Raw genomic sequence first — 23,032 nt, 5'->3', positions numbered from 1 at the left:
GACAAGGTAGATCATGGTCTTTTAGTTAACAGGCTCCATGAGACTGGGATCCAAGGCAAGTAAAAAGTTTCATTTCTGGTAGGAAGCAATAGGTTAAGGTTGAGGGATCCGTTAGTGACACACATGATGTCAAGTCAGGTGTTCCACAGGGTTCGATCTTAGGGCCCCTCCTGTTTATAATATTTGTTGCCCCGCTTCAAAAGCTTAGTATTACTGCCAGTCTCTCTTCTTATGCTGACGATACAGAGTTAGTTTCTGGTAGGAATGGCCAAGATTCCAGTAGCCTTGCAAAAGACTTAGATGATCATCTAAACGCTCAACTTAACAAGCCTTACCAATCTCAACAAACTCATGAATAAAGCAATGGGCTGTTGCTCCTAACCTCTTTGGAGTTGAAAACATACTGAGAGTCGAGTCCAATTTTTAAGCCAAGGAATCTTAGATCGAAAAAAGGGTCGCACTACAGTAGTTGTTCAAAATAATGGAAAGTTCGATGAGCACATCCAATTGAAAGTTAGCAAAGCTTTTCAAACATGTGTTTAGATATATCGCACGTTCAAGTCCAGAAATAGTGTCACGATGCTAACTCGATGTACAAGTCGATTGTCCAAACACATCTTGAATATGCCTCGGCCCTTCGGGCTGCAGAATCCAGGCTAGTTCCAACAATGAAGTCCAACTCTCTTCTTTCCCGGGCTCCTTCATTGCTCAATTTGCTGCCCTCAAATATTAATAGGGAGTGCGTGGGTGTTGATCCGGTAGCAAGATTTAAACATTCAAGGGGTTAGTCAGATCTGCCAACTCTAATACGTTGGTTGATCAGATATTATATAAAATTAAGTAAAATGAATGTTTCCGTGTTGAATGTTGCGACCCCCTACCCAGTAGCGGCAAGGCAGTCCGCAAAAAAATATATGGAGAGAGAGCTCGAAACATGTGTATATGAAAAGAATAGTCAGCATGATGAAATAGTTGACTACAGTGTGATATCACAGCAGAAGTGACTTCATTTGGTTCAGTGCTCATGGGAAAGGGAAAAGGGGAATCACAGAGCATAAATTGGATAATAGCTATTGGTAAATGATAAAAATCTTGGTAATTGACGAGGAGTGGGTGGGTCATATTGAATAAATCTTTAGCCAGCTCTTGCCGTTGATGGCATTTGGCTGGGAGCCGGACAGAGTTCATTGTTTATTGTCACTTCCACTCAAACCTCCCATGAGGGTGTACATACTAGAGCTGTGAATATAGAGTTATGAGATTTCCAAAATTCCAAAGGGATTGCGGGCCAAGGACAATAGGGTGTTATCAAGTCCTTGAGCGGGAAAGACAACTTGTGTCCGGACATCACCTCCGGAAAGGTAAGGTTGCGAAGGATTGGCGACAGTCGATCCTCCTGCGGAAGGCTAATAGAAAGAAAGTAGCAAGGGGATTGGTCCTCACCAGAACGAATGGAGCTTCTGAGTCCCGCATTGGTATTTTGGCCAGCAGGACGCAGATTCAACGCGGACCTCCCCACAATTGGAGTTAGAGGAATAGCCGCGTTCGGTCAACCCTGTCGAATGCTTTGGAGAAATTTTGCGAGAAAAACTCTCCCCAACACTATTATCTAGACCACAAGCACTAGTATGATCCAAAACCCCTCAAAAAAAGATTTTGAAAAAATGTGATGTTGTGTTTAAAGTGTTTAGGTGCATATGTTTGTGATAAGATCTAGAATTTCATAAAGCAATAAAATCAATATTGTTTCTTTTGATTTTGCAAGCAAGAAAAATGACAAAATGTGTTTGGATATTTCCATCAAAACTTGGGAAAGTGTCTTAAGCACCGTGAACATAAATCCAAACTGAAACTTAGGGGACACCGCCTATCGGAAATACTCGTGGTAGATGGACAAGGTGATGGTTGGCCCGGTTGGCCTGGTTGGCCGGGTGAGGTCTACTTCTCCGACCCGAAATATCCGAATAAAAACATCCATTTAAACTACTATAGCTTAGCTGCTTTTTGATGGATTTTAATCTAATGATGTAAAAAAATAACATAGTTCTTTTAGATAAGGTATCCTTGTGTTCTCATGGTTTGAATGAACACGAATTTGCCTGGACGACATTATATTCATTCATAGTGTATTAGCCATTTTGAAAATAATGAAACTTAAAGAAGCAGCTTTGTTTGAGGTGACATGCTCATGTGTACCTCAAACAAGTGCACAACATATTTCAGACTGCACCATTTTGTATAAAGATATTTTTAGTTTTAGAACGAAAAAAACATCCGCAAGATTGATTTTGATTCGAAGAGTTGCGTAACGTGAACTCAAAGGGATAAAAATGGCATAGCTAGGAAATCGGGCATTCATTTTTATTTGATTTACAGCAAGACGCCAAAAGTAAAAAGTCCTAGAAGGTTTGAAAAAGCATGGTCTTCGAAACGTGTTTCAAGGAATGCGTTGTGAGGAATATTTGAACATGCTACTATCAATAAAAATATTTTTCTTAAGTTTTCTGTTTTTGAAAAGTGTCCTCATATACTACTAAAGAAACACAATCTTAAAAAAAAAGCTGAGCGGAATGCAAAACTTATTCCAGAAATAAACTCAAATTCCTTTGGATCCCAAGTTTGTGGAAAATAAGACAATTTCTTCGTTTTTTGACACCATTTTTGTTCCTGTTGATTTGAAGTGGACGATACAAATACTCAACAAAAAGCGATCTCATTGATGCACCGCCATTGCCATGCTTTACCCAATACCTAAAAATTAGTAACGAAGCTAGCAGGGTGAATGCTGAGTAAATGTCATGCAAAAGGGTTAGGTTTTAAAGTAGAACGAGAAAAAAAATGTTTTAGATGGTTTAGTATCAAATGAGAGAAGTGCCAGCCACGGTTCAGGAACCACCATGATTTGAAAAGCTCTTTGAAGGCCAAATTTCTCTCCAGTTTATCAAGCCACAAGCCAGACCTTTGTCGGAAGTCGGATGTGGATAGTGTGTGTGTGTGGGTGCGTATAGCGTATCGCTTTCTGTTGGGAGTCTCTTTGTTGTCCTCGACTGACTCTGTCTGTGGCCTTCTGTTCCCTAGCAAAATTCACTTTCACGGACGAACTTTTGAGGCCAAGGCGGCAAGGTTTCAACCTCTCCTCGTCCGCTCTCTTGCCTTTGAACCGCGTTTGGCTCGGCATTCGTCGGTTTGGAGCTCAGACTTAGCATAGCATCCTGGACAAGGACGGCCAGCTTTCAAAGGCCAAGAGACAAGGCCGTACTGAGTTGTGCAAAGGCCAGTAGTCGATCCGGAAATGCTTACGCGGAATGAAAGACGCGTTGGGATTCAGTGGTTGAAAATTGTTCCCCGAACGAAGTGCAGCAACTCGTTGGAGTCACCGATTGATTAGCCTCGCAATTTTCGTTTCGTTATGTGTTGATTAGTGAGTGTGATTGCCCATGGGCGGAGTTTGGTTGCGATCGATCGAGGAAATGGGGTCGGGAGGGCAGGATCGAAATGTAATTTCCGGCCTACCAGAACCCCCTGTGTGATCCTCCCATGAACCATTAATATCATCAGATTGTTGTTGCTGTTGTTGTTGCTGTTGCTGCTGTTGGCATCTTGGCCAGGTCCTGCGTGTTGAGATGCGTTTGGGCGTTAATGTCCGTGATTCTAGTGTCAAGTCTAAACAAATCAACTTGAACACGAGCCTCGTTCTCTCTCCATGAGTTTCTCGTTGTAGTGCTCTACTATGCTATACTAAGTGAAGGTCATGGTTATGGCGTTTGTAAGACCTCGGTCTGTTCGCAGGTAAGACATTTCAAGAATAAATGGACGTCTGAATGTTCTTAACAATAGAATGGAAAGTGGTGCGGTTTGGCCTTAGCATATCTTTCAAGACCCTCAACCCTTATGGCCTTGCTTTGATGGACCTGCCATTAGTCCAAATCCCGGTCTTTTCAATGAAACGACCCCTTTACTCATGGAGGTCGACAGAATTGCGATTTCGGTCAAATCTTTTCAGCCCCAAATGTGGTTCTAAGCTTGAAATGAGTTTTTCAACGGAAAGCTTCAAACGCCAAAATGCACTTAATCTGGCGCCTAAAAGCATATTCTGTCATGGCAGACTTGAAAATTTATCATATTCGAAACTTTAACGGGCTAGCAGGGCTTGAGATTTGGCATCCAAAACAAGAGACGTAAAATGGATGCATGATGATAACTGCAATGCCTTGACACAACGGGGAAAATGTCGACAAAGAATGAATGTCATATACAATTATGCATACTACCAACACCCGATATCTGAACAAACTATTCCCGTACCCGGATACCAAATAACTTTGTGCTGGTGTCTAGGCTCTTCTTGCTTCTTGGAAGCGAGATAATGATCCCTACGCTTGTGTTTGGCTTTGAAGGTATGTCAGGATGAATGAGAACAAATGGAGAATTAGAGCACACATTTCATTCATTTCATTTCATATGTATACAGTACAATACATTAGCCAGTCCCCGGACAACACTAAGAGCTATTAGTTAAAGATATTTGCCATTTTCCATTGACTTTCTATGAGCGCATGACATATTGCTATTGTTCTTTCGTTTCGATTTGGAAGCCAACTTATGTAAGTACCGGCAACATTGCTCTAAATAAGAATGGCACCGATCATTCAGCATCGTTACAATAACCTCTACATACTTTGCTCATATTTGTGTGGTTCCCACTGAAATTTCTTCGTGGGACAAAAGGCCACTTACTATGACAATGGAGTGTTTCGCTTGTTTGATTTCAATTTAAAAGACCGCATTTAGAACCCATTCAGAAACTATTATTTAGCTGTCATAGAAGGCGTGCTGTAAAGAGGCAGGAAAACTAATTGCACAGTCTTGATTGACACGAAAGAGATGGGACTGTTCCTAGATTGGATTTCAAGCGAACTCTTGTTTCATGCTTCAAAGTTCCATTTGACATGCGTATCTCATTGTAAAGTGCAGCTACATTGAATCATAGGTTCATGGTCCCGGTTGGTATGACCCACTTTGATGAATTGGTCCCATGGAAAGGCAAGAAATTTGCATATTAATACTCAATAATACAAGTCCAAGGGAACCCACATTCATTCATTTCTGCGCTATCAAGAGAAGGTGGTGATACATTAAGGACCCGAATGCACTTAGTATTTCAAGTGCTTTCACGAAACAAGAATTATGGGTTACAACAATTCGTGAAGCTCGAGGCATTTACATATAAATGGAAATACGGTATGTGCTTTGGAGACATTTTGGAACTATGAAAAGTTGAAAGTTAAACCTTCCGAGCCAAAAGCTGACTAACAAAATCCACGCTGGAATGGGTTTCGGTTCTTGAGCTGTCGCTTGGTCGTCAATAACACTGTGAGGCTCCTATTGGTTCATTATTCATCATTACTAGTTTACACAACGGTGTCAGGGGGAAACGAGCCTTGGCGCCTTGGCTTGAGCATTTTGGCTGGCCTTTGTCAGAGCATTGTCAGGGTATTCGAGCTCATTGAAGTCCACAACACATGCCTTATTGGAAGAGGTGAGAGGCGACATGTACCATTGTCCAATTTGGTACCGTTGGTTCCCACCTTCAAGAATAGCAAGCAGGCAGCTCAATTGTCATGGCCACTGAATAATTACCTATGTCCATATTGAGGACACATCAAACAAAGATCCTTCTGTTTCCTTCCCTCAGATCCGTCCTCTGATACGTGTAGATAGGGGTTCGGTTGTGGAGTCGAGAAATTTGTAGACCAACTAAACCAGTCCCTTTGGGCGAAGAAATCCACCATTCCAAGTCATTCCATGGAACGGCAATCGATATTGATGAATATCACCCACATTCCTAATTTTGTTTACATAGGAGCCGTGTAAACGGACTTACTCGGAGTGTGTACGTACAATCCAACAGGGCGTATACTGAGGTCATGTCCCGATTGGGTCGTTGGTTTGAAACAACGGCATGGTGAACCAAGATCCAGACCATTGCATCCTTGTTGGTATGAGGACTAGAATACCCGGGTACAATTGTAGGAGTGGATAGGAAACACGAATAATGTGCCGCAGTAGTCTTTCGTGGTTCCCAATTATTGGTAAAACTCGTCGAGGAATACGAAAGAGCATACCCCCCCCCGGCACCCACACACACACGCACACCCACCCACACACGCACACACCTTCACCGACTGAACTGAAACACGTGCGACTCACGCCTCTTTGGGTCTCGACGTCGGACCCATCGTTCACTGAGCTATGAGGGTTTACAGTAACAATGCACACAAGTCATACTCTAATTCTCAAGTGGGTCATTTCTGGTCTCTTTGTTGTGGATCTCGGAGGAATTGAGACACGAGAATGAGGAGAATTTCCTTGTTTACTTGTCGATACTTGGAAGTTCTCGTCCAATGGTATCCCCGGTTCTGTTGGCCTTTTACCCTTTACGGAGAAGAACTTTCAATTTTGCTAACAACTGTTAACTACTTTTCTGACAAATACAAGAACTTGGGGATCTTGCACTGTCATAGTGAGCCCAATGGATGATAGGTCCTCAAGTTTTTGTCCCCAAAAGTGGGGTTTGTTTACAACTATCATTGTCACTTTTTGAGTGGTTCGTGCGGTTTTGACAAGGATGCTATTTCATTAAAGAAGTCTGGGCCTGGAATCGGAAATGCATTCCAGCCTCACGTGGCATAACTCAACTTGAATTGTCATCACTCATGAGTCATGATGACATTGGTCCTCCTGATTTACCAAATGGTGGTTTACCAAATGCATCATTTTCATGCACCAACACGAGGTTGGCATTATTTGTGCGTGCACCTGCTGACCCAAGATGAGAATCTGGAAAAACAGATGAGCCAACAGTGTGCATACCTACCTATGTACACCACTTATCCGTCTTTATTCTCTTTACATTTTTTGAAAACCTTGGCCAAGTCATTGAAGGTCATAGGGATAAGCAACAGAAGATTTGTATAGGCAGATTCACATCCAAACACTTGGAACGTAATGAAATTGACAAATCAATAGACCACTCACTCAATTGACTAACGGAGCCTGCCTGGCGGCAGTGATTAGAGAATACATGTAATAAAAGAGGAAATTGTGGCAGTAGCTCTACAAGTGGATTCTCCAAAGAGCCACTTGCACCTTTTCTTGGGATTGTGGAATATTTGTAGAAAACTATTTCGACTTAAGCCAGAGATCAGGCCCTGAAGCGGGAGAACTACTACTTACTGTAGTATCCGAAGGCCTTTATAATGGATCGAGAGTTCAGACCGGGTTCGTGAGAATCAGAAAGTGTGTTTCCTCCTAAATGCACTTTCAAAGCTTTCGATCGATGCCAATACAACGGGCCGTTTTCCGCTAGCTTATCCTCATGTTTCAGTTCGAAGTTTGGCCCCACTCAAAAGTTTTCTTAAGGCAACGAACGACCACGTCTTCTTCTTCTCTCATTTTGCCATTCTCATGTTCCACTTCAGTGTCTCTGAATTCCTGCATCCTTCGAGTCAACGAATAGCCAAGTCCTCTTGCTTATTCTAGCTATAGCTTTTTCCCGATTTATGTAACCACACAACCACTCAAGAGCATTCGTCTAACCTAGAGTGAAAGCCTGCAAAAACTGGGCCCGAAACGTGAGGTTTTTTTTCTCCTTCTTCTTCTTTCCACGAGTTGTTCCCCATTCCCAAGTGGAAGATTTGCCGAGAGCCTCATAAGATTAGTTCTGTGTCTGAGCACTGATTTTATTTATCTGCCGCCGAGGCAGTTGCGTGTAGTGTGTGTACTACATACTGTACAATAGCTAGCTGAAGCTGAAGCTGGAGCTAGAGAGCTCTGGAGTTGGAGTTAGCTCTGCCTTAAGCCCGGGAGCTTGTCACTTCGATTCAAGTGGAGTTCAATTCAATGCCTTGTCTCGAGGAGAGGCTGCGCTGATTCCATTTGTGCATTGGATGCTCTATGAGACTGGCGACAAGTTTTCCTGACAAGTTCCTGTCGAACAAGAGGTAGTTTTCTTTACTGGGAGTTCCACAATTGCGACAAAGTTAAGCTTTCTTACATCCGTATATACGTACGTACAACCAAACCAAATTAGCGAGTGTGTGAGTGTGTGAATGTGTGAGTGGATGATTGAATGAATGAATACGTGAGTCAGCTGTCCACATCAGCAATGACCTTGGACCACGATGGTCGTGAATAAACGTCGTGTTTATTGTGATCTTCGTTCTCGTTCTGGAACATGTCAATCATTCGTCATTTCCTTTTGCCCATTAACGAGAAGAAGGAGTGATTCTCGTGGCATTGTTGATATTTATCGTTGAACATGAGAGACGACAGACAGCCGAAAGAGGTCGTTTCAGGGGCCAGGGGCTCGGATCTCGTGGGCAATGAATGGCCAATGGCCAATGGGCATTCGGGTATTGTAATTTAATCTGTCTAAAAGGCAGACCTGTGCTGGTTTACAAAGGAATAAGGGGGGGGGACCTTGGGATCTCGATTTTCCCGCTCAATGCTTTACGGCAGAAGTACATGGTGATGCTGGTTAGTTATCAGACCCATTTGTGGCCATCAAGAATGTGGAGCCTTCTCATTGCCGTGCCAACCAACCAATCCGTGGACAATTGGGGAAAGGAGAGAGATTTCGATCAGATTCCATACATTGCTTGTGGTGTTCCAGATTATCGATAAAGAAAAACCTCCTTGCATTTGTGCCATCTCCCAACTTCGGAGATCGGAAGGAGATAAATTGCTCTGGCGGAAAAACAAAGCCTAGCTAGGTTTTGAGTTGACAAGAGACGTTTTGGGAATGAATGGCCAAGCCCAATTTGAGGGAAGCATGCTTGTCGGATATAAATATCTGAAGGATTGTGATGATGACAAATCTGAAGTGTTGCCACAAAACCCACTTCTCTAAAAACGGCCTCTCTCTATCTGCTTCAACGCAGCCTTCTTCATTTCTTGAGGCCGCATGTGACCAAGCCAGCCGAGTCTTGGAATTGTTTTTTCGTTTTCAAGAACGTGGAAATGGACAATAAACAGACAGACAGAGAATTCAGACAAAGTTGGCCCCCTTTTTTTCGCAAGAAGAGGAGTTCGAGGCCGTGAGCTTCTCCAAAGCTGGAAAGTGACCCCCGTGTGCCTTCTGGCACTCGTTTTGAGATCTCAAGATTTGGGCGCAAAGAGCCGAGGATTAACCTTGAATCCCTCGAATCCGGTGGCATTGAGAAAGATACACAACTACTGCACAGCTTTACAGTGTGTCTTTGCCGGGGTGAACCCCCTCCGTCGCCATCAAGTACACCACCACCGCCACCACCGCCAGTACCAACGCCAACAACACCTTCTCCAGCTCTTCGTCTTCTTGGCTCGATTGGAAACACGGCGGGCCTGGAAAGTAGTCATCCAGAGAGAAAAAGAGACAGGAGAGAATAAACACGTTCTCATTTCTGGGGTATCCAAACAACCGAGAATCGCCACTGACTTTTTTGGAGGAAGGGGCAGCGTTGTGTGNATCCAAACAACCGAGAATCGCCACTGACTTTTTTGGAGAGGGGCAGCGTTGTGTGTGTGCGAAGAGAGGTGTACATACAGTACCTAGTGGTGATTTTTCTGAATCTTGGAGCGGAAATGGCGGGGGAAACGGCTTGATCATCTCAATATCATCGCAATGTGGGGATATGCCATCGCTTCGTTCACTCAGAAATGACGATTTGCCCGAGAACGAGATCCAGAGGCCGTGTGTTGCTGTTCTGTTGAGCACACGTTCTCCCGGTAATGATTGTTTTGCGTCAACGAGGAAAACCTCGTTATCTCCGTTCGATCCAATCAACACTACGTAGAAGTTGACAGATCTTTTACGACGATGTTTATGCATCGAAAGTCTGACATTGAAAAGGCAGGCTCGGCATGACCAAAGGAGGGAGGATGAGAATGCTGAAATGATCTGACGATGCCTATTCAATGGTGAATATGGCCCATTGTTCGTGATCTTTTGATTGTGCCATCGGCCAGCCTAATGAGGTCCAAGTTACGTTAAGGATCCCTTTCCGAGCTTGATTAGACCAGATTGACGCTTTCAAGGCAATCCAACAGAGATCTGATATTGAACCATCGCCCTTGGAAAAACGAAAACGGAAGAGATTGAGATTGAGAGAGAGAGAGAGAGAGATGCAAGCCTGTTATGCCTTGACTCAAATTACGCGGAGCCTTTTAAGGGCCCTCAGCTAAGCACATGCAGGTTTGACAAAGTGTGGTGCGTTATGGCCAGTGTGACTTCTTTGGGTTGATGGATCTGGCAGAAAGGGTGGGTAATATTCCACTTGTACCCACACATTAGACACAGGCCTGGGTTTATGTACCGTCTTTGGATCGATTTACACATTAACTAACATCAGGCTTTTTCTCCTCTTTGACATTGCACTTGGTTAGTTGAGATGCGGACACAGACGTGAGACATTCTTGGGCGGGGGGGGAAACAAAAAACTTTGGTGGCGGTGACAACGAATAATTGTCCTTTTTGGGGTTCCCCTTGGGCGTTGGAGGCTTCCAGGAATTGACGTGATATGCTCAGAAAAGTGTCTCATTTGGCTCGACAACAAAAACCTTTCCCTCCCGACAGCTAAAAATGAACGTGGAACCAGTTTGGAATAAGTTGGACCATAAACGCAAGCTTATTGGTTGGGGGAATTAAAGAATACGGTCTCTCTTAAACTGCCGAGCAGCGCCTTTGAAACCAAAAGTAACGCAGCGGAGAGGGGGAATAGTGCGAATTTGTTCTCATGCCATAAATGAGAAATGAGCCGAACGGCGTTAAGGGTGGAACATTCGGGAGAATCAAATTGGGATGGTGATGCGGAATTCGTCCGGAGCTAGTCTCTGGATAGTGTTGCATTGGCTGTCAGCAATGCTGACGAAAACGAATTGTTTGGGCATGCGATTTAGCACGATTTTTCGACATGTTATTTTTGCTCGTTGGGAGTAAATTCCAACCCAATGAGAAATGATTCCCTGGAAATGAGATGGATCATTGGTGCTGTTTTCGGGATTCTTTTTTTTCTTCTCTCTCGCTTCGGTAATGCATTTATTTCCCGTCCTTCCATTGGCTGTCCCCACCACAAGCCACTCCATTGGGTTGGAACTAGTATTGGCAATAGCAGCAGAACTAGTAATGGAAGCAGTCAAAATGATAGTAATAATACGACGACCGACGCGCTTGCGTTTATGTGGAGAGTTATTGCGGTCATAATTTCCCTCATCGAGAAAACTTCTCATCATGATCGAACTCGAATGAGAAGCCACTCAAAGGGTAGTAGACGGATTGCTCTAGGAATGCATAAAATGGGGCAAGTTTTGATTCTCTTGAAGACCGCTAGTGGGCGAAAGTCAACCTCGAGGATGGGCGCGCGACCCTTGGGTGACTTTGTCAATGAGAACCGAGGATGAATGAATAACATTTCTGAATTGTCTCTATTGACTTGATAAGATGAAAGCGAGAGAGAAAGGCAGCGAGAGGCAGAAAGAGCCCAAGACAGAATGAGGGAGGCAGAGAGGCCTTTGATGTACAGTACATGTCTGTATATAGAGCAAACAAACGCGGACATGCTGTCATTTGTCGTAAGAGATAAAGCCAATTGACTGCCCAATATCGTCCCCGGGTGCCTTTATATGCAATATGCAGGCCTGAACTAGAGTTGTCAAGATGTACATTGGCCTGAAAGTGTCCACGTTCGCGAAAAAAGTAAGAAGTGCTCCATTCATTCCACTGGAGTTGGTGCTTAGGTCCACCGAAAGACTCACTTTGTGTTTGAAAGTTTGCTTCTGGTCAGCTATCACTTTTGAGGATTGCTAGGACCAGGTGGTGACATAGCCAGGCAGCCAGCCAACCAGAACGAACCAAAGTCGATGCCCAGTCCCGGCCAATTATGGCCTTCTCTCCGCCAAGGCATGCAGTTTCAATCATGAAATGTAGGCCTGATTGAGTGCGTGTCCGTCCAAAGCCCGGGAACTGCAGATTGTTTTAGTCATCCCTGAAGTGTCAAACCCCCTGCCATTCCAATCGCGTTTTAGGGTCAGTCCTCAGATGAGTGAGAGGCGGTTGACCTGAAATTCTCACGTGATTGAGTATGAGCTTAACAATTTGCCCACAATTCACGACAGATGTTGGAGATACCGAGAGCTACTTTGATGTCTTCCCCTTCTCTAGCTAGGTAGCCCCGAGGTTCTGCCCCAATGCAATACACGGTGTTTCAGAAGCCGCACGAAGCAGCTGCTCCTCGGTCTTTTCGGGTCAGGAGTTTGGGGCCAGATTTCGTCACGGACTATTGTTGCCTTCAACGACGAGGCAAGATTTGCAGATTGTCCAATCACCCGGGAGAAGCCCGGCTTTAGATGTTCCCCATTAGAATTGGAATTCCCACCTTATTCCCCAGACTGTACTGGCGAAGAAGAATCCAAGGATTCCTCCTTAGCTCAATCTGGGCTCCAATTTTGAAATGCGAGACGCTTTGAAGATGGAAATGTGGCATCTGTCTTCCAAAAAGAAGCGCAAAAACAAGGCCATTTAGAGGCATTTCAAAGTTTGATTGTTCTTTCAAGGCCTTCCTTGGGGTGAATTGTCAGTTTCAGCTTCGCGTCTTATCTTGGCATCAAATCGCATTTGTCCACCTTGTAGTAAAGTAAAGCTCAGTGTTTGTCAGAATGCATCGATAACCACCTACGACTCAAGTCAAGTGCGGTTGGTGGTCTGAGCTTATTTGCATTTGGCAAAGGAATTATCATTCTACGATACACTACTACTAGAATNTACAACCACCTACGACTCAAGTCAAGTGCGGTTGGTGGTCTGAGCTTATTTGCATTTGGCAAAGGAATTATCATTCTACGATACACTACTACTAGAATGGCTTCCATGAAGCTTATACCGGTATATAATTTGCCCACAACCAAGACCAATGGGGGAAAGTAGGACACAAAAGGACTCATGGATAAGTAATGAGACAGCAAAAGCTCACTCAAATAACGTACCAACTGACAAGGCAAGCAATGTTTCGGCACTTGTACATCGAACAATATCGCTAACTACGTTATTTTTACATTTCAAACTCGCCTGAGTGTGGATTTAGTCCATGTGTCAGCGACATTCTCCATTTGCCCGAGGTACTTAAGGGCGTCCGAGGCATAAACATATCTAGCTACCTCGCTTTTCGAAGCCAACTCATTACCCATATTTCGTCTTGAAGGCGCTCGCACGTTGTCCTCTCCCTCGGTTAATTATTGAGGACAACTGTGAGTAAGATTGTATTCGTAGTAGAATTTTGGCACATTCGTTGGCATTTCAATTCTTTTTTGTCCAATTGATGATCTGACACAGATAACACCTGGCTGGGAATGTTTATTAGCCTTTTTCAAAGGCAGTCCATTCCATCGTAATCTTGTTCTTTCCCCTACTTCCTTGAAAATCTTATCGTCATCTAGAACCGCTAGTTCATGCTTAACCCGAGCTTGAATATGAAGAATGAAACCTCGGCTTCATTGTCTTTCGGTGTCCTCACAATGTTCTGAGGCAACACTTCAAACGAAACCATTGATATGGTGCCACGGCCTTTCCAACGAGGCTAGGAAGTGATTGACGACCCATAGTCAATCTAATCTCCCTCATGCATAGTCTAGGACTTTCCATGCACACACATGCGTACCACATCTATATCGTACATAAACATACACACATACTAGCCAACCAGCAAGCACAGATCGAGGGCTGATTCGCGGAGAGTGTTCTACATGTTTACCATGTTAAATGAACAGAAAGCGAGAGGAAGGGAGGGAGGCAGGGAGGGAGGGAGGGAGAGGGAGAAGGGGATCTTGGAACAACGAAACCAGGCCGGGTTTGTGTTCAATCCCACTAAGGCCACTAAGGCCCTTGAGAGAAAATAAGAGGAATCTTGGTGGAAATGTGAATGAGAAATTGAAGCCGAGCCTCCATAGGAATATATAGACGTGTACTTGAGCATGAACCACTGCAAAATGGATGGGGATCATAGAAAACAAAAGAACTGGAATGCTTAAGCTAAACAGAGGCGAGTTTTTTTTTAAACGCTCGTACCTCGGAGTTAAGGCTTGGACGTTACCCAGAATGAGCGTTCACTCACCACTTTGACGAATGCAGTTTCATACCTGTGAACGTCCAGAGGTCAAGTCCCTAACTAACTCCGAGCTACAAGCTACAAAAAAACTGGCCGCTGGAGTTGTACTGAGGCCTGTTTTTCAAAGCTCTTACCTCGGAGTTAGGAGCTTGGACGTTCACCAGTATGAAAATACACTGGCGAAAGTGTTGAGCAGATGCTCATTCTGGGTAACGTCCAAGCCTTACCTCAGAGGTACGACCGTTTAAAAACCTCGCTTCTGGACAAGCATATTTTCAGGCCAGCTGACTCGGGGGTCAAAGGACAACGAAATTTCGTGAAATTCCGCTTTATTTTTGCAAGAAATATTCATTCCTCTCGTCATCTTCTAATTTCTTTTGAATCTTACTAACATACATGTACGAGTACAAAGAGCGGTAGAATATAAAAAAGCATGTTTTTGCATAAATTGACATTGTCGTCAAAAAAAGAAGAATCAGATACGTGCACAGCAAATCACAAATCTCATTGATTGCCTTTGCTTAGCAAAGTATCTCAAAAACTTAACGAAACATAACAAAAATGCAATGCAATCCTGAAGCATTTGGAACTGTTTCAGTCGGAGTTGGATGTGGGCAATATGTTTTCACCTTTACGTAATTGAGGTAATCCTGACATACCTCGAGGTCAGTCTCTAAGGAGAGACTAGTTTCTTCCGTTTCATTTAGTGTTTCCACCTCATGAATGACAATTGCAACGTCAGCCCCATCACAACCCCTTAAACGTTTTGTTCTTCAGACAACTTGCTCAAAGCCGTTTTATAAACCGTGCCAGAGGATAGACATTGCTTGGCAAAGGGTTGTATTTGGGGTTTCCACTCAGACTTTGAACATACCGTCAATGATTCAAATTTGTACCATAGTTGCCAAGAGTATCTCAACTGTGGATGGAACTTTTTGACACCCAGCATTAGCTGAAACAAAGACATGTGATAACAGCGCCCTTGACTGATCTATATATGTAGTCATCTATGACGGGGATGCTGGGCTGAAGACTTGACATTTTCGAATTGAGTCAATGCATTGGGTTTTTCTTAATAGGAGACTGAACCCGAGTTGCTATAACTATCTACATCTGTTTTCTACTCAATTGAATGACTGAGTCCGACTTTGTGCCCCCTCAAAGCTCACTACATATCTCTAAATAGAATGAATGAGCTAGCCTGTTTCTGGTAATGAATTTCAATTCATTCATAATGTACTGCACTTTGACAGGGCATAACTTAAGATCGAATTATTTGATCAATGTACAGATCAGCCCAATAACAGCGACCTATGGTGTGCCTCATATGAACGAAAAAGTAAAATGCTTCCTCGCTTCGTGAATATTAACTTGAGACCTAAACACCCCTGTCCAAATTCTAGTGGTTCATATTTTGATCCAATGCAACACCTGGGACCGGATTCTATGTAAAGTAGTCGAAGGGTCTCGAAATGCATCTTCGAGCGGGGGCTTAGGCCCACAATGCCATGATTAGTTTAGGATTGGATGGCCCTTATGAACTGGTCATTGGCTTTCGGTCACGAACGTAGGATAAGTTCGTAGTACTTCTTGCTATTCGCACCTGAATAAACAGAGGGCTGGAACGAATATGGTGACGAGGTAGCTTAAAAAGTCCTCAGCTTGAAGGGTCCAGATTTGATGCCAGAGTGGCGCAGGGCCTTTATTTAAAATGCTTTAGAGTTCTATACCACGTTGAAGCGCGTCTATGGTCGAAATGATCGAGTTATTGGCTTATCGGCCAATGCCCGTGTTGTGGCCAAGCAAGGGATATAAGCATCAGCCTTGGCCCTCATCGATTATGGGTGTCCTACTCACTTCAAAGTGGGGTCAAAGAAACAAACTCCTGGGCTCAGCTTTATTCGGTGTTATTTCGTAGGTCGAGTTGCTCTCAAAAGTGTTCATCGTCGGCCAATGGAGCATTATCGGTTTTTCGAAGTGTCCTTTCGATTTGGAGCAGCTTTTCGTCCTTCATGGAGCACGACAATTGGCACGAACTGCACCAATAGTTCATGCCTCATCCGGAGGATGTGGATCAGCCGGAAAGTGCTGGCACTCGCTTGGGACCCTCATTGAGGACAAAGAGGACGAGGACGATCTGACTTGGGAGGAAACGCTTTGATTCAATGACGTGGAACCGACCAAGCTATCCATCCATGACACGGTCAATTTGAGACCTAATGCTCCACAAAGGATTCGACGTAAATCTGCTCGATGGATGTTTAATGAATGGGATTCAATATTCCGTCCCAGGAATTCCCAGACTTGACTTTGTTTGTCATCCCTGGAGATGGAGGAAAATTGCAATCGCATATTTTACACAATTAATGCAATGTTTTGCATATTAGCATATTTTGAAGCGTTGTATGTTTTTGAAGGAGAAGGGGGGGGAGGAGGGGGATAGACCATTAAGATGTGAAGTTAACCAAGAAGAACCAGGACAAGGACATGCTCAATCAATTCGACATTTTTTCGTGGCAAACGAATTGAGCAATGGATATTTACTCCATTTTTTTAAGAAAAGCAATTTAAGCCCAATTATTGTTTAGCTTTTATATCTGGAGTCAGGAGGTAGTTCCTCTGTTTCTCATGCCATTTGATGGGGATCTTTTTATGAAGGTGTTCATTCCAGCTCCATATAACAAACAATATGTTTAAAACACACTCGTAATCTCACCCTGGGAAAGGACTGAGGGCTCAGCCATTGAAGCTGTCAAAGCATCAAATTATGCCATGATCGAACAAGAAAAAGAAGATTGAACTTGGCGCCTACCCTTATGCTCTGGCTACTGGCCTTAGAAATTCCGAAAGAAAACTTCGTAGAACAAAGACCTAAACAAGGCGACCCCAAACCTCTATCGAGCTTAGACAAAATCTGTTATTTGCTTGCAACTGGTGGCTAATCTGCGGGAGCAATAGTTTAATATGGAGCTAGGTAATCTAGTGCATTGTAAGAATTACATCAAGTATGATGTTTGGTTTAGATATTAAGCCCAACTGGAAACAATCTTTGAAAGTTTTGTTGGTTAAGGATCCACATGGCTCCTATGTGTGTCTTCACTTTCGCTTGATTGTTTTGCCTTAGGTTTGGAAACTTTTCAAAACAAATTTCGAGTGAAGATCCTTGTCAGTCTAATCTATGGTTGCCAGGGTTTCCATCGACTGTGCCATAAAATCGGCAGATTAAATGGTTTTTGCACTAAGGTATTGAGCAAGATTGGCCCTTTCAAAACGTGCCTTGGATGTCTTAACATTGGCTGTGGTTTGTCTTTGATTTTCGTCTTTTTGTCAGAGCTGCAATTTTTGATTACTATGAGTTGATGTAAACACATCAAACAGAAACATCTTGATTGAGAATGCATGTCTTTACTGTTTTGTTGAATCACTTGAGAATGTTTGCATATTTCATGTGCATATTTAGGATTATTCTGCCTTTGCTCCATCTCTAGTCATTATTGTTCGAAAAAGAAATCTTCAACTTGGAGGAGGACGACAAATTCGACCTCGACGTCAGCACTCGTTGAAGGGACTTCAAAGCTTTTCAAAGTTAGAACATGAAAGAGATTGAACTATGACTTTACCGTCTTGAAGAGATGCATTTTTCCCGATAGAAAAAGAGGTTGGATCTGATCAACATACGAGATTCTTCTCCCCGTTAATTCAGGCACAATAAAGATACCTCTTTGAAGGGGAGCCTGGCATTTGATCTTGATTCAAAATTGCTTCCAATCCTGAGCATCAAAAAGACATGATATTGCCTATCAAAATAAACAAAAACGTGGGGCCAAGACGTTATAGTGAGGAGAAAAAAAATGATCCCAAAGAAACCGAAGTATTTCAAGGCCAGTTGTTATCAAATTATACATTTAGCCGATCAAAACCAAGCCTTGAAGATCTATTGTGCTCAATATCATTTCGGAACGAAATTAAAGTGATCTTATTTTTTTCTTATGCTTTGAGATGGACAAATGTAGATTCTCAACCACCATAGGGGCAGATTTATGCTAGACTCAATCACATCAGCGCTTTTTCTTGGAAGAAATGGTATTGTAAATAGTTGGTTTAACCTTGGATCAAATCACCAAGATGGACGAGTTAGCTTGCCCACCAAACCACTTCAAGGGATAAGAAATGATTCAAACTACCGCGAAAAACAAGCAGCTGACCCGATTCAAGGGATCAAAAATGTAGACAAGATGCCCAGCCGACCTGCTTCATGCGCTTGGACAAGTATTTGAATATTGAGCCGTTATAGCAATACAGTGTCAATGTCACACCACAATTGACATATGCTTGAATTTTGTACCATAACTCATCCGAATGTTGAAAATTTAATCATTTAGTTACTTCACATTGTGCGTTGGTCGTGACGTTTGTCTTTCCTCTTCCTCTAACTACAAAACACAAGAACTGATCCCAAAGTCAGGGCTTCGAATTTGATCTCTAACTCCTTGCCCCTCTCTTCACAAGCGTTATTCGGTATAAAGCGCCATCGGATTATGATCGGCAGGAAATTCTGTGGAACATGTACAAATTCGTTCATCGTCTGTGGCCTTGAACTTTCTTTTGTTTACTTTGACCTCAACCTCGAATGATTTCAACCTGTTTGCCAGGCTTATTTGCAGAGAAAACACGAATCCAAGTTGAACTGTCACTAATTCGTGTCCGGGATTTCCTATTTTCTTAACATGCAGTTGAGTCGGTCTTGCATTTCAGGCTTTGGAATAAGGTGCCAACAATGAGAACACTACAAGCTAGAGGTTTGTGAAACAAAGAGCATCGTGCTAAGTGTCGAGAAGATTTTTGTGCCCGTAGTAGTGCACTACATTGTAGACTGGCTGGGATGTATCTGTTGGCAGATATCTAATCTTGTTTCCTCCACTTTGGCCTTAAACCTGGAACATTTCCTTTTTTCGTCCCATATCTCTCTCAACTTTTTCCCCTTAGATCTTTACGTTGAAATGTGCATGCTTTCTTTGGCTTACATTTGCATGTTCCACATGTACGTATAGTATTTACCTGAAAATAAGGTAAGCTGGCAACGGCTCAATCAATGAAAAGCCAGCCTAGTTGTGGTTTACCAATTTACGCCTCTTACCTTTATTTTGGATCAGCGGAATGATTAACTATATGTAGTTCCATTTTTGATTCGTTAATCATTACTAGAGACGACCAAAATATGCCGAAAAAATGTCCATTTTCTGACATGAAATACGCATCAAAGCTGGTCAAATTATGTAAAAAGATATGCTCTGAAACAAAAATTTGAGCTCCAAATCAAGAAAATGCTTCAAACTTGAAAAATTGAATTGATGGCAAATCAGCGCTAAGTAATAACTGTGGGCGAAAAGAACGGTCTTGACAGCAACATGAACAAAAAGAGCAAATGGCAAGTAACCGGAGCAATGTGCAATTGATTTTCTCAAGCAAACCCGAATTCTATTACATTATTAGTTGATTGTATTTGTATCTTCAGTAAAGTTCATTGAGGTTGACAATCAAGCTAGTAAATTGCCAGCAGCTTAGTATGGTCGCAATCCCATCGATTTTTTGCTGACACTTTTAGGGGTGAGCTTAAGGGCAAACGAAACCGGCCGCAACATTTTCCAATTTTTCCAATTGAGAATGTCATTGTCCAGTGTCAGGTTGGTTCTTTGTCTATGTGTGCTGTTAGCATTTAACGGTCTTGTTTATGAAAGAGAGGCCCTTAGTTTAAATCGACGTTGCTCATAATTGCGAGGTAAAACCGCTCACATCACTTGTAAAAAATGGCAATTATCATGGCAAATGGATCAGCAAATGGAATCGTACTTATGCACGTTAGTACTTTATCTCATTGAGACGTAGAATAGTGAGCATATTTGTGGATTCTTCTTTTCACGTCTTTCAGTCGAAGCATTTGGAAATTTCGAAATGAGACAGCCCTTGTCTCCTCGAGTCCTTGAGTTTTCATTTAAACGCCTGACTTCTCTGTGTTCCGGTCAAATATGTGGCTGTAATTGGATTTGGGGTGGAGAGGGTTCCGGAGCATGCCGGAATTTCGTGAATAGACACGATGTCTGATAACGCAGTCCTTGGACAAGTTCAGACAGAAGCGAACTTGAGCTGTTGGGCAATACGAGTTCTATCCGAGTTCCATCCCAGCTCTTTCTGCTGCCTTCCTTCTCTTTTCTTTATTTTTTCCTCGAGAGTCGCTCTCTTTTAACTTCGTTCACTTCATTCAATCAAATGTCAGCTGTCACTCGAAAAACACCGGATTTTGAGCTAAAAGAGAAAGGCATCGAGAATTATGTAGAGTTTTTTTGCGCTTGCCCGAAGAGAAATTGAAAATTGTGCCGATCTTGACTACTTTGACGTTTTAGTAGAAATTTCCAAGATGGACGGCAAGACTGAGGAGGGCAAGCAAGGCAAGTAGAACAATGGGGGAAAATAATTCGAAAGGAAATGTTGGACACGCTCAATTTTCGGGATTAAAGAGAGTTCGGGTCAAATATGTTGGACACAATCCACGCACATACTATCATTCTTCATTGGGTACAAACCACAACTAGACTCAATACTCATGCCTCATCTAAAGATACCCGAGAAGTCCGAGGAAAGGGAACTTTTCTAACCTTTTGACCTTAGTTTTCGGCCTTGACGGTGGAAACACTGTCTGTCTCGCGAGGGAATGGAAAGACAATTTCTCGGAGACAAGTCCAAAGTATGTGAACATTTCTCGTTGGTGCTTCACGGAGAAGAACATGAAAATCCTTCTAAACTCCCCAGGGATCCTTTTCTATTCAATCATGGAACCATGTCTCCGTGGAACAAAGAAAGAAGCAACCAGAAAGAAAGTCCGCTCTTCTTCTGATTCATGTGACGAAAAATGTATTTCCCAGACAAAAGCATTGCGTACCAGAAACTTGCAAGGTTCCAAATTTAGAGATGGGATCCCTCTTTTTGCACTGGAATGCGAGCTTGCCCACTTCCACTATTTGAAGCCACTGGATGGACGTCCAACTTGTCAATCATGGTTCAGAGACGATTCTGGGAAGCACTTTGTTCCAATCTATGGATCTCCCTGATTTCGACCCTCATTTGAAGCCAAATCGAGATATTTTGAGCCTAAATACGAGAGTGTTCTAAATCTTGAACACTTGTTAACTTTCAAATCGTATCGGAAGTCTTTTCTTTTGCCTCCGCATCGACTCACTTTCGAGATCGAGAGTTTAATCAAAAGATCAAACCCAGACTTGTTATCGTCAAATCTTTAACGAGGCCCGACATTTTTGGGATTTTTTCATTCCATTTTCCCACTGATTCGCGTTTAAGAAACAGAAAACAGCTCTTATGAGCAATCTTTTAGGCGCAAACAAATGAAGGCCGCTTTTCAAATTCAAATCGTATTTTAAAGCCAAGTTTGTCTTTGAATAGAGAGAACACATTTTGGGCGTCTGGCCACGGGAAGTTGATCTTAAACACGAACGAAGGCTAGAAGCGATCAATTAATGTAATCCAAAGACTGACCTTCCTTTCCAAAGTTTGAAAGGTTTAAGGCCAATACAAACATGAAGACTTGCATATCATCCCTGTCTGGGTTTCAGATGGGTTGGATGAGCGATGGACATTGCTTGACATGGAACGAACTAGCCCAGGTACGACGAGTACATGAGAAAACCAAACACTGGAGGGAATATTTCCCGCCAACCAGCCAACCATTAAGTGATGAGGGCCTTTTCTTTGGCTCTCTTATTCACATGTACGTTGTACACCCTGAAAGACGAAATGCCTCCAACAAAACATCTCTCGCTTTTCGTTTCTTTCTCTTGGTCCATTCTGATCCCTTGGCCATCTTGGGGTTTATCAAATACGCATACACCTGACTTGTTTCTTATTGCCCCCTAATCTTTTCTATCCATCGGTTTCTCGGACAAAGACTTGAATGCCAGCTGTCAAACGACGAGAGATTCGCTCAATAGTAGGCAACTGTGATAAAAAAGTTGTCAGGTCTTGCTGAAGCTTTCGGGTCAACCTGTCTCTTGATAAAGGCCTGAACCTAAACCTTTTCAATTCTCTTTTCAACAGAAATGATCATTGTCTGGTCCACCTTGTGCCTATCTAATGGTCAAGCTGTGACTTTATTTTAAGCAATCAGGCCAAAGAACGTGGTAGTATTTCTGGTCATCCCGAAAGACAACTTAAATGCAAATTTTAAGTGCATCAAAAGCACAGGTCTGGCACAAAACCAAATGAAAGAAATACTTCAGTTTGACCATTCTTTGACCCAATGGGATGGAAACACGTAAATGTCAATTTCGTCCGCCAAACTTGGCATTTTACCCAAGCCACTCTCCTAGTAAGCACTTCTTTAAATGGTACACGTGAATTATGATAACTTCTGAAAGTGATGGCGCCAACTTGAAAGAGCTTATTGACTAGAATGTGAATGAGACTCACCTTGCTGCATAGTCATTTTGAAATAAGATCACTTCAGAGGAAATTCCAGAGTGTAACGAGATGCTTTTTATCTTCACGTGAAATCAAAGCGCAGAGAAGTAAATTTGTTTCAGAGGCGGTCCGATGAAATGCGTGTTAGTTGTATAGATACGTAGATTTGCTGTGCAGTACTACAACTGAAAGTGGAGTGGAACCCATCCACCTGGCTCACTCTTTATGTGCTCCTCAAATTGGATTAAGACCCAAAACTTTCAAACCTAATTTCCCAAGTTGGGGCGTGATCCCAAAACAACAACGAACTTGTCAGGGCTTGTTCCAACAGAAAGTTCAGACTAGAAAGGACTAATCGTCCATTGTTATTCTAGTCCATTTAGCCAAAAGACCGTTGGTTGAACGTGTCGAGGAATACTAATCAA

The 23,032-nt window shown here is 42.9% G+C and overlaps 1 protein-coding gene across 2 annotated transcripts in view; it reads left to right on the top strand.

Moving 5' to 3' along the window:
* The first annotated feature begins 3,196 nt into the window (after window positions 1–3,196).
* The window catches only part of LOC131883148 (potassium voltage-gated channel protein Shaw-like), a 46,774-nt gene continuing 26,938 nt past the window's right edge, over window positions 3,197–23,032 (top strand). For both annotated transcript variants that reach the window (XR_009373585.1, XM_059230522.1), the window contains exon 1: window positions 3,197–3,789. The gene's annotated coding sequence lies outside the window, so the exon portion shown is untranslated. The remainder of the gene's footprint in view (window positions 3,790–23,032) is intronic.

Source organism: Tigriopus californicus, chromosome 7 (genome assembly GCF_007210705.1).
Source record: "Tigriopus californicus strain San Diego chromosome 7, Tcal_SD_v2.1, whole genome shotgun sequence".
Classification (NCBI taxonomy): Eukaryota; Metazoa; Arthropoda; class Copepoda; order Harpacticoida; family Harpacticidae; genus Tigriopus; species Tigriopus californicus.
Note: the sequence above shows the minus strand (reverse complement) of the source record. Positions and strands in the feature narration are given on the sequence as shown.